Here is a 10,851-nt window from a genome sequence, read left to right on the forward strand (position 1 = left end):
GGGAGGTGAATAGGGGAGCAGTTCCAGACCTCACACCAGCAAAGGCAATCTTGATCCCACATAAAGATTTACTACTGATGAAGCTCAATCAGGTACTGTGATTAGCTTACAGATCTTTCATAAGCAAAAGTCCAAAATGTGAAATCTTTCATAAGCGCTCCATGCTAACCTGACAACCCCATCTTCTAAAAGTCGCATAGAGATGTGGTATTCATTTCCAGCACTGCTGTGATATATTAAAGAGCAAGTGAACAAAACAAGCACCTTCAGTATGTATAATGCGAAATCTTGAAGATTTGTTCCTATTAAAACCATACTGTGCTAAGATAAATGACAAACAGCAAGCATCACCACCTCTGTGGTACTTCAATCTTGCTTCATTTGATGATAAAGTTATTTAGATATAGAGGAAGTAAAGAACATAGACAAAGAGCCAGTAAGCTGAAATGTCAGACTGCACCTGCATGCAACCACTCTGTCGTGACAGAGTTCTCACTGCTGCAGAATCATATAACTGCTGAGCAGGCACACACTGTGCTTATGTCACTTATGTCAAAACCATTGAAACTAGAGGCTGCTGCCTTTGTATATGCACCCATTCTTGGGAATATGAGCCAATCACCACATTGCATCTGCGGTAGCCACACATTCTGCATGATAGTATCCAGGCCATCACAAGTGGGTCCAAAAACTGTTGACAGAAGGCCTTCATCCCCAACCTTAACATCAACAGTGTTGTTACTCGAAACATGCAATGCTCGAACAGATATAACAGCATGGTCATACAGCAAGCAGTTCATAGAACCATAAACTCCATCATTGACCCAGTACTCCGCCAGTTTCTGCCCATCTCTCACACGTAGCCGACTCCCAAACACCTGTGTAGCCAGGGTAAATGATTCCTCTGCAAAAAATCGTCCAGGCTCTGCTATCACAGTAATTCCCATATCACAAGGAAAATACTTCTCTAGGGCATCATTTATAGCAGAAGCTGCAGAGGAGAAGCTGACACCATGACCACCATCAGAAACAAACCCCCCGCCAATGTCTAAAAGCCTGAGAGAAGTCATTTCCATTTTCATAGCAATGTCAAATACTTCCCGTGCTTGGGCAATTCCTTTTGCAAAGGAAGAAGGATCAGATGCTCCACTCCCCACATGGAAAGCAACTCCAACAACACGAAGACCAAGACTTTTGGCAACAACAAGCAAACCATGGCATTCCTCCATTTCAGCACCATATTTGACACCAAGGGGACACCTGGCCCCTGGATCACAAACCCGAATTCGTAGAACAACTTCAGCCTGTGGATTCACTTTTTTCAGCTTGTAAAGTTCCACCTCTGAATCAAAAGTAGTGAGGTGAACATTGTGGCTGGCAGCATATGCAATGTGTGATGGCAGCTTGCATGGATTGGCAAACACTATCCTGTCATTACCAACACCTAAGCATCTAACCATGTCCAACTCCGCCTTACTTGCTACATCAAAACCAGCACCAAGAGCAGCTAGAAGGGCCAACAACACGACATCAGAGTTGCACTTAACTGCATAGAATGGATGAACACGTGGCAAATGCAGTTTCCATGTCTTCCACAATCTGAGCACTGCTCCAATATCCATAACGTAAAAAGCATCTTCTGGTCGGACATTTAAGATCCTTTCCTTAATCAAATGGTCTACATCTTTGTTTGTAGAGCCAATAACCACTGGACCAATGGCCAATACCAACTCCTTAACTTCACAATTCATTTGCCCAAGCTTGAGATGTTGTTGCAAAACACGCTGCATTCCTTTTTGGATTGCATTATCAGGCACCTTTGTTTTCCGGTATCTATTCATTGGTTCCATTAGGCCGACCTGAAGTTGGCTGCTTGGTAAAGCCGGTGCAAAATCAAGCTTGGTTTCTTTGAAAGAATAGAAGACCACGACACCATCTCCTGCAAGCCTTTCCATGCTAGCTTGGGTACAAAGATAGCCAACAGGTGAAAAAGGAGATTCCCATAGCTCATCACAATTGGCTACAAAGCCAGTCACATGCAAAGCTACAGAAAACAAAGCAGGCCTAAAGCAGCATACAACCTTTTCCACCAGGGTTGGAAAGTTCATTTCTTCAGGGTTGTAACCCATTGCTTCAAAACTGGCATAGCTGTACCCATCTTCAGGAGTCACATGAATTGTGGAGATGGCATTTCCCTCCACTGAATTCATAGAATACCCACAAGGTTCAAATGCATAATCACAAATTTGAGAATTGGGAAGCAAGTCTGCAATACCAGAATTCAGTGTCATTTCAGCAGCTAAGCTCCAAGTCTTTTTGAAGAAGTTGGAGGCTCTCATATTGTCCAACTTGGGCATGCAAATCTCCAAGGTGTAGACTGGCATTCCAGGATTTAATGCCACTACATTTGGCACCACTGATGTTGAGAAAATGTGCCAGTTCAACTCCTCAGAGGGATCACCCATCACAGAAGCCTTGCACTCATATCCAGCATGATGAAACAAGCCCTCCAGATATTCTATTTCATCAGAAAAGCTGCCATGCGGATATGGCTGAGCTTCAGGGAAAAAGAAAGAGCCCCGATTGTACTTGCAGCCTTTCACTTTCAAGCACAAACGAGATGCATAAGTGAGCAGGATGGGAATGCTTTTCAACAGCTTTGTAGTACCACAAGTTTTCATGACCACCTTGTATGGATACATAAACAAGCTAGACTCTGAGAGCACATAAGAATCAAGCTGACTGTTGCTTAGCTCTGCAACAATGGTGCACTTGGCAGCCCCAAGCACTTCATTCAGTTCAGTCCGTGACAAAGCCCTTAAGCCATTTGCATCACTACCATTATCAGGAAAGAACTCTATTTCCAACCTCTTCTCAAATCCTTCAAAACCTCCAGAGCTGTTGCAGTCGACAGGGACCACTCGCTCTTCTGTCTGAAAGAGAATACCCATACTGCCAGTCCAGAAATTCTGATCACTAATTTGAGAGGAGAAACAAGTAGTAGGAAAAGAGCTTAATCAAAGGCTGCTTATGATTGCAAACTTCCTGGCATGCACCCCTCAAATCTTTCTGATATTTAATTGGTGATAGCGCAAGCTAAACTTCCAAGCCTACTTCAACTGCAGCTCAAGTGAAGCATCAGGATGGTTTCCTTGTGCACTGCACAGAAACAATTTGGCAAGCACAAAAATATGTTATGAAGACTATTATAGATGCTCAACATGCAACAATTATGCTGCAGAAACAACCAGAGACAAAATGTGCTTAAGAAACATACATTGAAGTAGGCAGCAATGTGGAATTTCTCAACCCCTCCATGTGGTCGGACATCTTCGATTTTGTAACCAAGAGGAGCCTCGTATTGTAGATTACTAGATTTTTTACCACCTTTACTCTCCATTATAGCATTCAGTCGTTATACTGCAAGAAAACAACAAAGAGAAGAATGGAGAATTAACCAAACTCTGGCAGAAATTAGCCCATCAAACTTCAGAAGCCAGGATCGAACTACTAGTTAGGAAGGGAGAAAATGCAAATAGATTGATCAAAAACTGAGATCTCAACAGTCAGATCAAACTTTAGGAAGCAGGTTGACCCACCAAATAAGAAGACAAAAGTACAGATTGCTTTACTGGAACCAAATATAACAGGTTCAGATAAAAACAGAGAACACCTTCCCAAGAGATCTCTGGCCATAAATCATCAAACGGGGATTTTCAAGCAATTGTCCAGAGAAACATAGCAAACTTAGCTGTGCTGAACGCTATGTAGGCTGACAGGCACAACCTTACTAAGTTCTGCCACAAACCGGCTAAGTAAGGTTTTCTTGAAAAGAACAACTAGAAACCCAAAATTCAAAGAAACAATCCTTATCAGGTAAGCATAAACACATCACATAATGAAGGGGCAAAAGTTAGCAGAAATTTAAGCACCCCGACCTTGAAGTTACAAACTCCCTTTGGACTCAGCCACTCACAACTCAGTTACAGTTTTGTTAGCTACAGTAAATCAATCTCAACTAGGAGTCCAAACACAGACTGAAAGGCACGAGCTAAGAAGAGTGACACATTTGCAAAACATAAGCCCCAAAATTGACCAAAAGCAACATAGGTAGGGTTGAACTGATTCCTCCGCAGTCCACTGATTTGGGAAAAATTAAGGCTGTCCAAGTAAACTTCTACTGTATAATATACAGTTTTATCTCCATTTCCCGTCACCTCCAAGCATTAGACAACCAAATTGCCTGGGCAAACTGAAACGATAGCAAGTTCCTGGGTTTGCCTTGCAAGGATACTCACATGTGATGCATTGCTGAAGATTAAAATAGATTATTTTCTGCATGATGAACCGCAAATTGCCTGTCGGCATAATAATAAAATAGGCCAAAGACATTTTCAGAAAGTGCAAATGCTTTCCCATGGATTGATAGGCATGTGCCAGACCAGCAAAGGCTTCAAGAACAATGTATTATCTGAAAGTACTCAGCGAGCCATTTTCCTTCCATAGAAATCCTTGAACACATGAATGAGAGTTACAAGGACAAGAAGCAACGTTTAAGACATGAGCATGCCAGGTAAAAAGAAAGAATGCTGTGCAATTACAATTAGCATGGGCAGGTACCGAACACCAAGGAATAACACAACTCCAATAGGAAACAAGCGGATCGGAAAACTGGTGATAGTGCGAAGACAAAACCTAAAAAAATGCGTTTATGCAAAGTGTCAGGCATTCCTTTAAATCTAGTTCTCTCAAATCCTTGACTTCATCTAGATTTTTGTTAACTTAGAGATAATCTCTGATATGCAAGGGCATTGATAATGAATAGGATATCAGAAAACTGGTTATAGTGCGAAGACAAAAAATATTGCATTGATCACGCGGACGAAGAACAGGAGAAGCAAAGGAGGGTCTCAAGTGGCATCCTTAAAGAACGAAATCTGGAAAAACAGGAAAACAAGCCACTAGAAAACGAGGGGGATGTATTCAAAACAGCCAGGAGACAAGCGAAAAAGGACAAGGATCACTAGCGGCCTTTGGATGCCAAAGATTCCGGCCGGAAGAAGTTAAGAAATTAGGCCAGAAGGAAAGATCAAATGTCTGCTGTCGTGAGGCTTATCTCTCACCTGGTGTAACGACTGGAAGAAGCAGAAGCAGAAGCAGACGCAGACGGACGCGCACGCGCTTGATAGTAGGAATGAAGAGCCGTGAAACGGTTACACCTGCAGAGACAGAGCGCAAAACAGGCAACTTTAGGGTTAGGACGGTGGAAAACAGAGTATTGCAGAACCTATGGCGTCTAAGGCAAGAAGCATACCTGTTCGCACTGAGAGTGTGAGAGAGAGAAGGGGTAATGGCTGCCCTCAGTTATATACGTGCGTGTGTGTGTGTGTACTACTGTGTAGGTGAGGAAATGCAAATGTAAAGAACTTGAGAAAAGCAAGAAGAAAGAAGATCCGGTAGGCCCATCTTGTCCAAGGGCTGTGTCCCACGCTTGTGCCTTCCAGACCTCCGGTCACATGCCGTTCGTGTACTAGACATGAGGAGCTCCTGCACCAGCATTGTGATGAATGATTATTGACAATACATCTCCACAAGGAGTTTCGAACTAATTCTAGCAATATTTCCCACATTGTGTATTATCGTGTCGAGAGAGAGAGAAGGACCACATGCCTAACGCACTGCTATTAGGGACAGGGGGTTGTTAGTCCAAGGTCGACAACATCATGAGCTTCTATGAGGGACAGATTGCGTACCTACTAGGTGTGACTGGGCCAAGGGGCTACTGGCCCAAGGTCAACAATATCATGACCTTCTATAAGAGAGGGGTCACATACCTACTAGGTGCGATTGGGGGAAGGGGGCTACCACCCTAGGTGCACCCATTCCAACAATTCCCTACCCACAACTACACCTAGCTAAGTATGAACCTCAAACCGGCAACCCCCTCTTCCCAAGCACCTCTAGCTAACTATGTAGTGCCTCCTAAGAGGAAGCTTATGATGCGAAACACTAAAAAGCCCTTTTCCCACATGGGAAAATATCAAAAAATTGTTGTGTATGAGATTCCCTACCAATGCAAATGCAAAGCTCAAAAGTGTTATATTATACATACAAAACTATGTTTGTTAGCATTGCATGTAAGGGCATATGTTATTACAATGGTATGGTGACAAGGTGATTCTTCTTTGGAGATTTGCCTCCAGTTATGTTGAGTTAAGTGGGTTATTTTTAGAAAGGAATAGAAATAACAAAAGGGTGATGCTCCTATGCATGCTTTATGCACCCTTGTTCATGTTTTAGCCATTTAAAATTTCACAACTTGTTACATACTCAACAACAAGCTTTACTAAGAATTGTTCTGCCATTTTGAAAAGGCAATGTGTTAAAAAGTCAAGGTCATATCAAGTTCAGGTAACAATTGTTAACAAGTACCCTCGTATCAACATTTGAGAAAAGATGAGTTTGCTTCATGCTGGAGCCATCTCTGTGTGAGAAGGAAAAATGTGTCTCAAAATACATAGTTTTAGTTACATTTTTTGGAAAGCACAAAAAAGAAACTAATTGAATTTCTAAATTTCTCTTCAATAAGAGATGACAAAGATCTATGTGTGGTTCAAACAAACAATATTTCATAAACCCTACCTCATGTGTGTGTGCTTGTGTAAGTCACACTCATGAAGGATAAGTTTAGAATATCATCAACTTATTGATGAAGTCAACTACACTAGGATAGTACCAGGGTTTTTTTTTTAGGGTTGTGGAGCCCTTCTAGAGGCATTTTGACCTTCAAGAGAAGGCAAATATTTTTAAAACCTTGTTATTGAAGGGCAAGTAAAAAAATTTGCCCTTCCTAGAGAAGGGCATGATTTTACAAACCTTGTTATAGAAGGGTAGTTATGGCATGCATGCTTGGTCATTGTTGCAAGCACAGTTGATTGTGAGAGAGGTTTCTCCAAAACGAATCATATCAAGTCCAATGATCGCAATAGATTGTCACTCAAGAGCTTGAATCAACTCATGTTCCTTTCATAAAATGGTGCTAAGGACCCTACAGATGTTGATTGGGATGCCATCTATGCAACATGGGATGGATTAAAAGCTCATCACAATGTTAATGTGGTAGCAATAGAGTTGATATAAGAAAGTATAAGTAATGTTATGCTGTGATTGTATTGCTATTTCATTTGAGATTATGGATGATTGTAGAGCTATCTTGTTGCCTTTCTAGACTATCTTAATTGATTGAGTTGTTGCCTCAACCTGGCATTGCAATTTTATTTTTGGTGATAGCATTATAATTTTTTAAATGCTTAAATAATTACTCATATGTTGCACTAAGTTTTAAACATTCTATCATCATATCATGTCGGTATTAGATTTTTCTAAATTAATGGACATGAAAAACCAACAAGATGGCTTATATAAATGTCATAGTTTTTTTTTTTCTCAAATACTATTCTATTAGCTAGAAATGCAAATTTTAGAATACATGTCTATCGAACGTCAAAATTTTGAAAAAGCCCTTCCACAAGAAAGGCACTTGTTCATGACCCCTTCAATGGAAAAAAACCTAGGGGACTTGCAAAAATAAACATTGTAGGATACTCTTTGAGTAGCACTAGAATACTCTTTGGCCTGACGATACGGATTGTACTTATGTGTTTCTCTCCTATTTGTTAATGCAAATACACATTTATGGTTTTTTCATGTATTTAAGATGGCATATGCATTAATCCCTTTACTCATCAATATCGCGATTCCCGTTGTCCTATTGTGAGAGAATGGCAAATCTATGGCAATCAAGATCCAAAAGAGATTCTCTTCTCCTCCAAATTTAGACTTCAATCAATCTCAATATCGATTGTATGTGGGGGTCCCTACTCTATCATCTAACATGGGTATGTAATTAACTTGTCACACATTGACTTGTTCCTAAAGTTGTTTGATACTAGAAATTTTGTCAAATATGTCCACCTCAACCAAAATCATCATCAAACCACATTGCCTTAAAAGGTAAGAATTTATTTGGAATTACATTGCATATGATTGTCATATTATAATAGTCCAAAAGCGTTCCATTAGGCTAAGGTGGGTTCACAACACTATACATCACCACCGTAATTGCTTTTATGAATGGTTTCTTATTATTTTAGTCACACAATCCAAGCATAGTTTTGTTATAAGAGCTCATAAGAGAGATACTTTTTGCATATATGAACCCTTTCATGTGGATGATTAATCTACAAATCAAATCTTGCAAATGTCTATTTTCACTTCACATAGTTATCTCCAAAGGTTCAAGGAAGAAGAGGTGGTGATTTTGCTCCTCATTTGAGGCTTTGCCACCACACCAAAGTTCTCCCAAGTTTCTCGTGTTTTAAAAGTTGCCACTATGCAAGTGTGACCCTGGCATTGTTTTCATCATCTTCATTATTTACAACCACTCAACAATCAAATGTATAAATATTGGTTCTCTGTGTGATTTGTGAAAATGAGAGTGCCCTTTGAGAGTTATCTTGATTGGTTTATGGCCAGTCATAGGTCTAATTCTGTGCTTGGGTACATTAGCTATCCATTCTCAACAAAAATAGTTTTCCAAAATTATAACATGCAAGGTACATGCCAAAATCTTGGTAAACAATGGTGCACACATGATTTTGTTGGTGACCTACCTTAACCTTCAAAACTAAAAGAGATGGATGCAACATCTTTTTGGAAGGGTCACTCAAATTGTTTGAAATGTTTCATATGCTAGACAATATGTAACTTGGACCTCACAAAAAAATGGTGCAATTGCCTTAAAAACTCTTATTTGACAAGATTCTTCAATTCAATTTAAATCATAACACACCCACATTCACAGGAATCCTGCATAAGCTACAATAAGCTCTAGAAGCAATATATTCATATATAAATCCCAATATGATGAAGCCAAAACCTAGAAGCTTTTCTCTCTCCTCAATTGATCTCTCATCACATCTAAAATCTTGAAAGCTCTATTTGAGCCTGGCCTCTCTCATCATGTGTGATCACATGAAAAAACTTAAATACTTTGCTTGAGCATCATCTCTCTCTCTCTCTCTCTCTCTCTCTCTCTCTCTCTCTCTCTCTCTCTCTCTCTCTCTCTCTCTCTCTCTCTCTCTCTCTCTCTCTCTCTCTCTCTCTCTCTCTCTCTCTCTCATAATGGTATCATATACTATGTAGATTGTTTTGTACTCTCCTTCACACTTATTTTCTTCTTCCAAACTCCAACATGAAGCATATTTTATTTCAAACTTTAATCCATCTTCTTTTCCAATCCTACTCTTTACCATACAATGTGTAGTAATGAGGGATAATGGAAGCTAACAAACCTTCCCATTGCTTCAAAGTCCCCGTTTTGAGGAGGTGGAGAGCACTCTACTCATGCATGACAAGAATCTCATGTTACATTTGCACGTTAAGGCATTGAATGAAACTCATCTAGAGCCTTATTTCAACATGAATAAAGGCTCCCATACACTCATGTTGCCAAATTTAAAGCGCTTAACTTGGGCATGAGTAGTTATTTCTCATAATATCATAGTGAATTGTTTGAAAGAATTGCACAATCCTACCCTAAAATAGAGAAATGCAAATGATAACGATGTGTAGGAATGTACATATTCACATAACATTTGTTAATTATTGTAGGTCATTCTAAGAAATACGTAATCCATAAAAGACATGGCAAGCTCATCATAATATTTAGATCTCATGAATGCATTTTGTTTGAAGATTTTTATCTATGCTTAGAACAAGTTGAGAAAGTTAATGTACATAAAGATCACACTGTACAAGTAGGGAATGCTAGACTCGCACCCTCACCATAGGTCCCAATATCTAGAGAGTACAACATATAGAGTGATAGATTGAAGCAACAATAATAATAACGAGTAAAATTAGTATGGATATATGAAGACATGGATGGTTGTTTTGTATGTAATATAGCATGCTTTAAGAGGTGGGAAACTTATGGAATGAGCAATAAGGTTGAATCCAAACAAGGGAGAGAGAGAGAGAGAGAGAGAGAGAGAGAGAGAGAGAGAGAGAGAGAGAGAGAGAGAGAGAGAGAGAGAGAGAGAGAGAGAGAGAGAGGGAGAGAGGGAGAGAGGGAGAGAGGGAGAGAGAGAGAGGGAGAGGGAGAGGGAGAGGGAGAGGGAGAGGGAGAGGGAGAGGGAGAGGGAGAGGGAGAGGGAGAGGGAGAGGGAGAGGGAGAGGGAGAGGGAGAGGGAGAGGGAGAGGGAGAGGGAGAGGGAGAGAGAGAGAGAGAGAGAGAGAGAGAGAGAGAGAGAGAGAGAGAGAGAGAGAGAGAGAGAGAGAGAGAGAGTGTGTGTGTGTGTGTGTGTGTGTGTGTGTGTGAGGAGGAGGAGGAGGAGGAGGAGGAGATGATGATGATGATGATGATGACAATGACAACTATGATGGCAACTGCATTTGTCAGCAACAATGATGATGGTGGTGGTGGTGGTTGTGATAGTTTGACATGATTGGAACAATCTAAATGTATTAAAGGGGCATATCCCACCTTACAAGTTTTTACATTAAACTTGAAAATTAATGCTATTTGGTTGTCATGCATCATCTCCATAATGCAGACAACTTTTTTATTTGAGTGAATGGGAGGGTGCTGATTGCTTGGATAATGCAAGAAAATAGGCAGTGGAGCTCTATTGATATTGTATAATACAATGTATTGTTTTAGTTTTGGGGATGGTGAAATGTTTTATCATGCATAAATAAATTAAAATATGGAAAAACATTTACAACATCTCTAATAAAAGGTACATTACAAAGATATCCACAAAAGAACCTTTCTTTGCACTTCCAAAA

The 10,851-nt window shown here is 40.2% G+C and overlaps 1 pseudogene across 2 annotated transcripts; it reads right to left on the reverse strand.

Moving 5' to 3' along the window:
* Positions 1-274: 274 nt before the first annotated feature.
* Positions 275-5,447, reverse strand: LOC148010820 (lysine decarboxylase 2 pseudogene; annotated as a pseudogene). 2 transcript variants are annotated; one of them, XR_015689438.1, is made up of 4 exons: positions 5,315-5,447; positions 5,124-5,219; positions 3,278-3,420; positions 275-3,159 (listed from the first exon to the last, which is right to left on the reverse strand). The product of XR_015689438.1 is annotated as a lysine decarboxylase 2 pseudogene, transcript variant X1 (transcript). The 2 variants fall into 2 exon arrangements; XR_015689439.1 differs by lacking the exons at positions 5,124-5,219; positions 5,315-5,447 and adding an exon at positions 4,299-5,083.
* Between the last annotated feature and the right edge of the window lie 5,404 nt (positions 5,448-10,851).

The sequence above is a fragment of the Lygodium microphyllum genome, chromosome 29 (genome assembly GCF_053477565.2).
Source record: "Lygodium microphyllum isolate KBCC chromosome 29, Lygodium_microphyllum_v1.1.10, whole genome shotgun sequence".
Taxonomy (NCBI): Eukaryota; Viridiplantae; Streptophyta; class Polypodiopsida; order Schizaeales; family Lygodiaceae; genus Lygodium; species Lygodium microphyllum.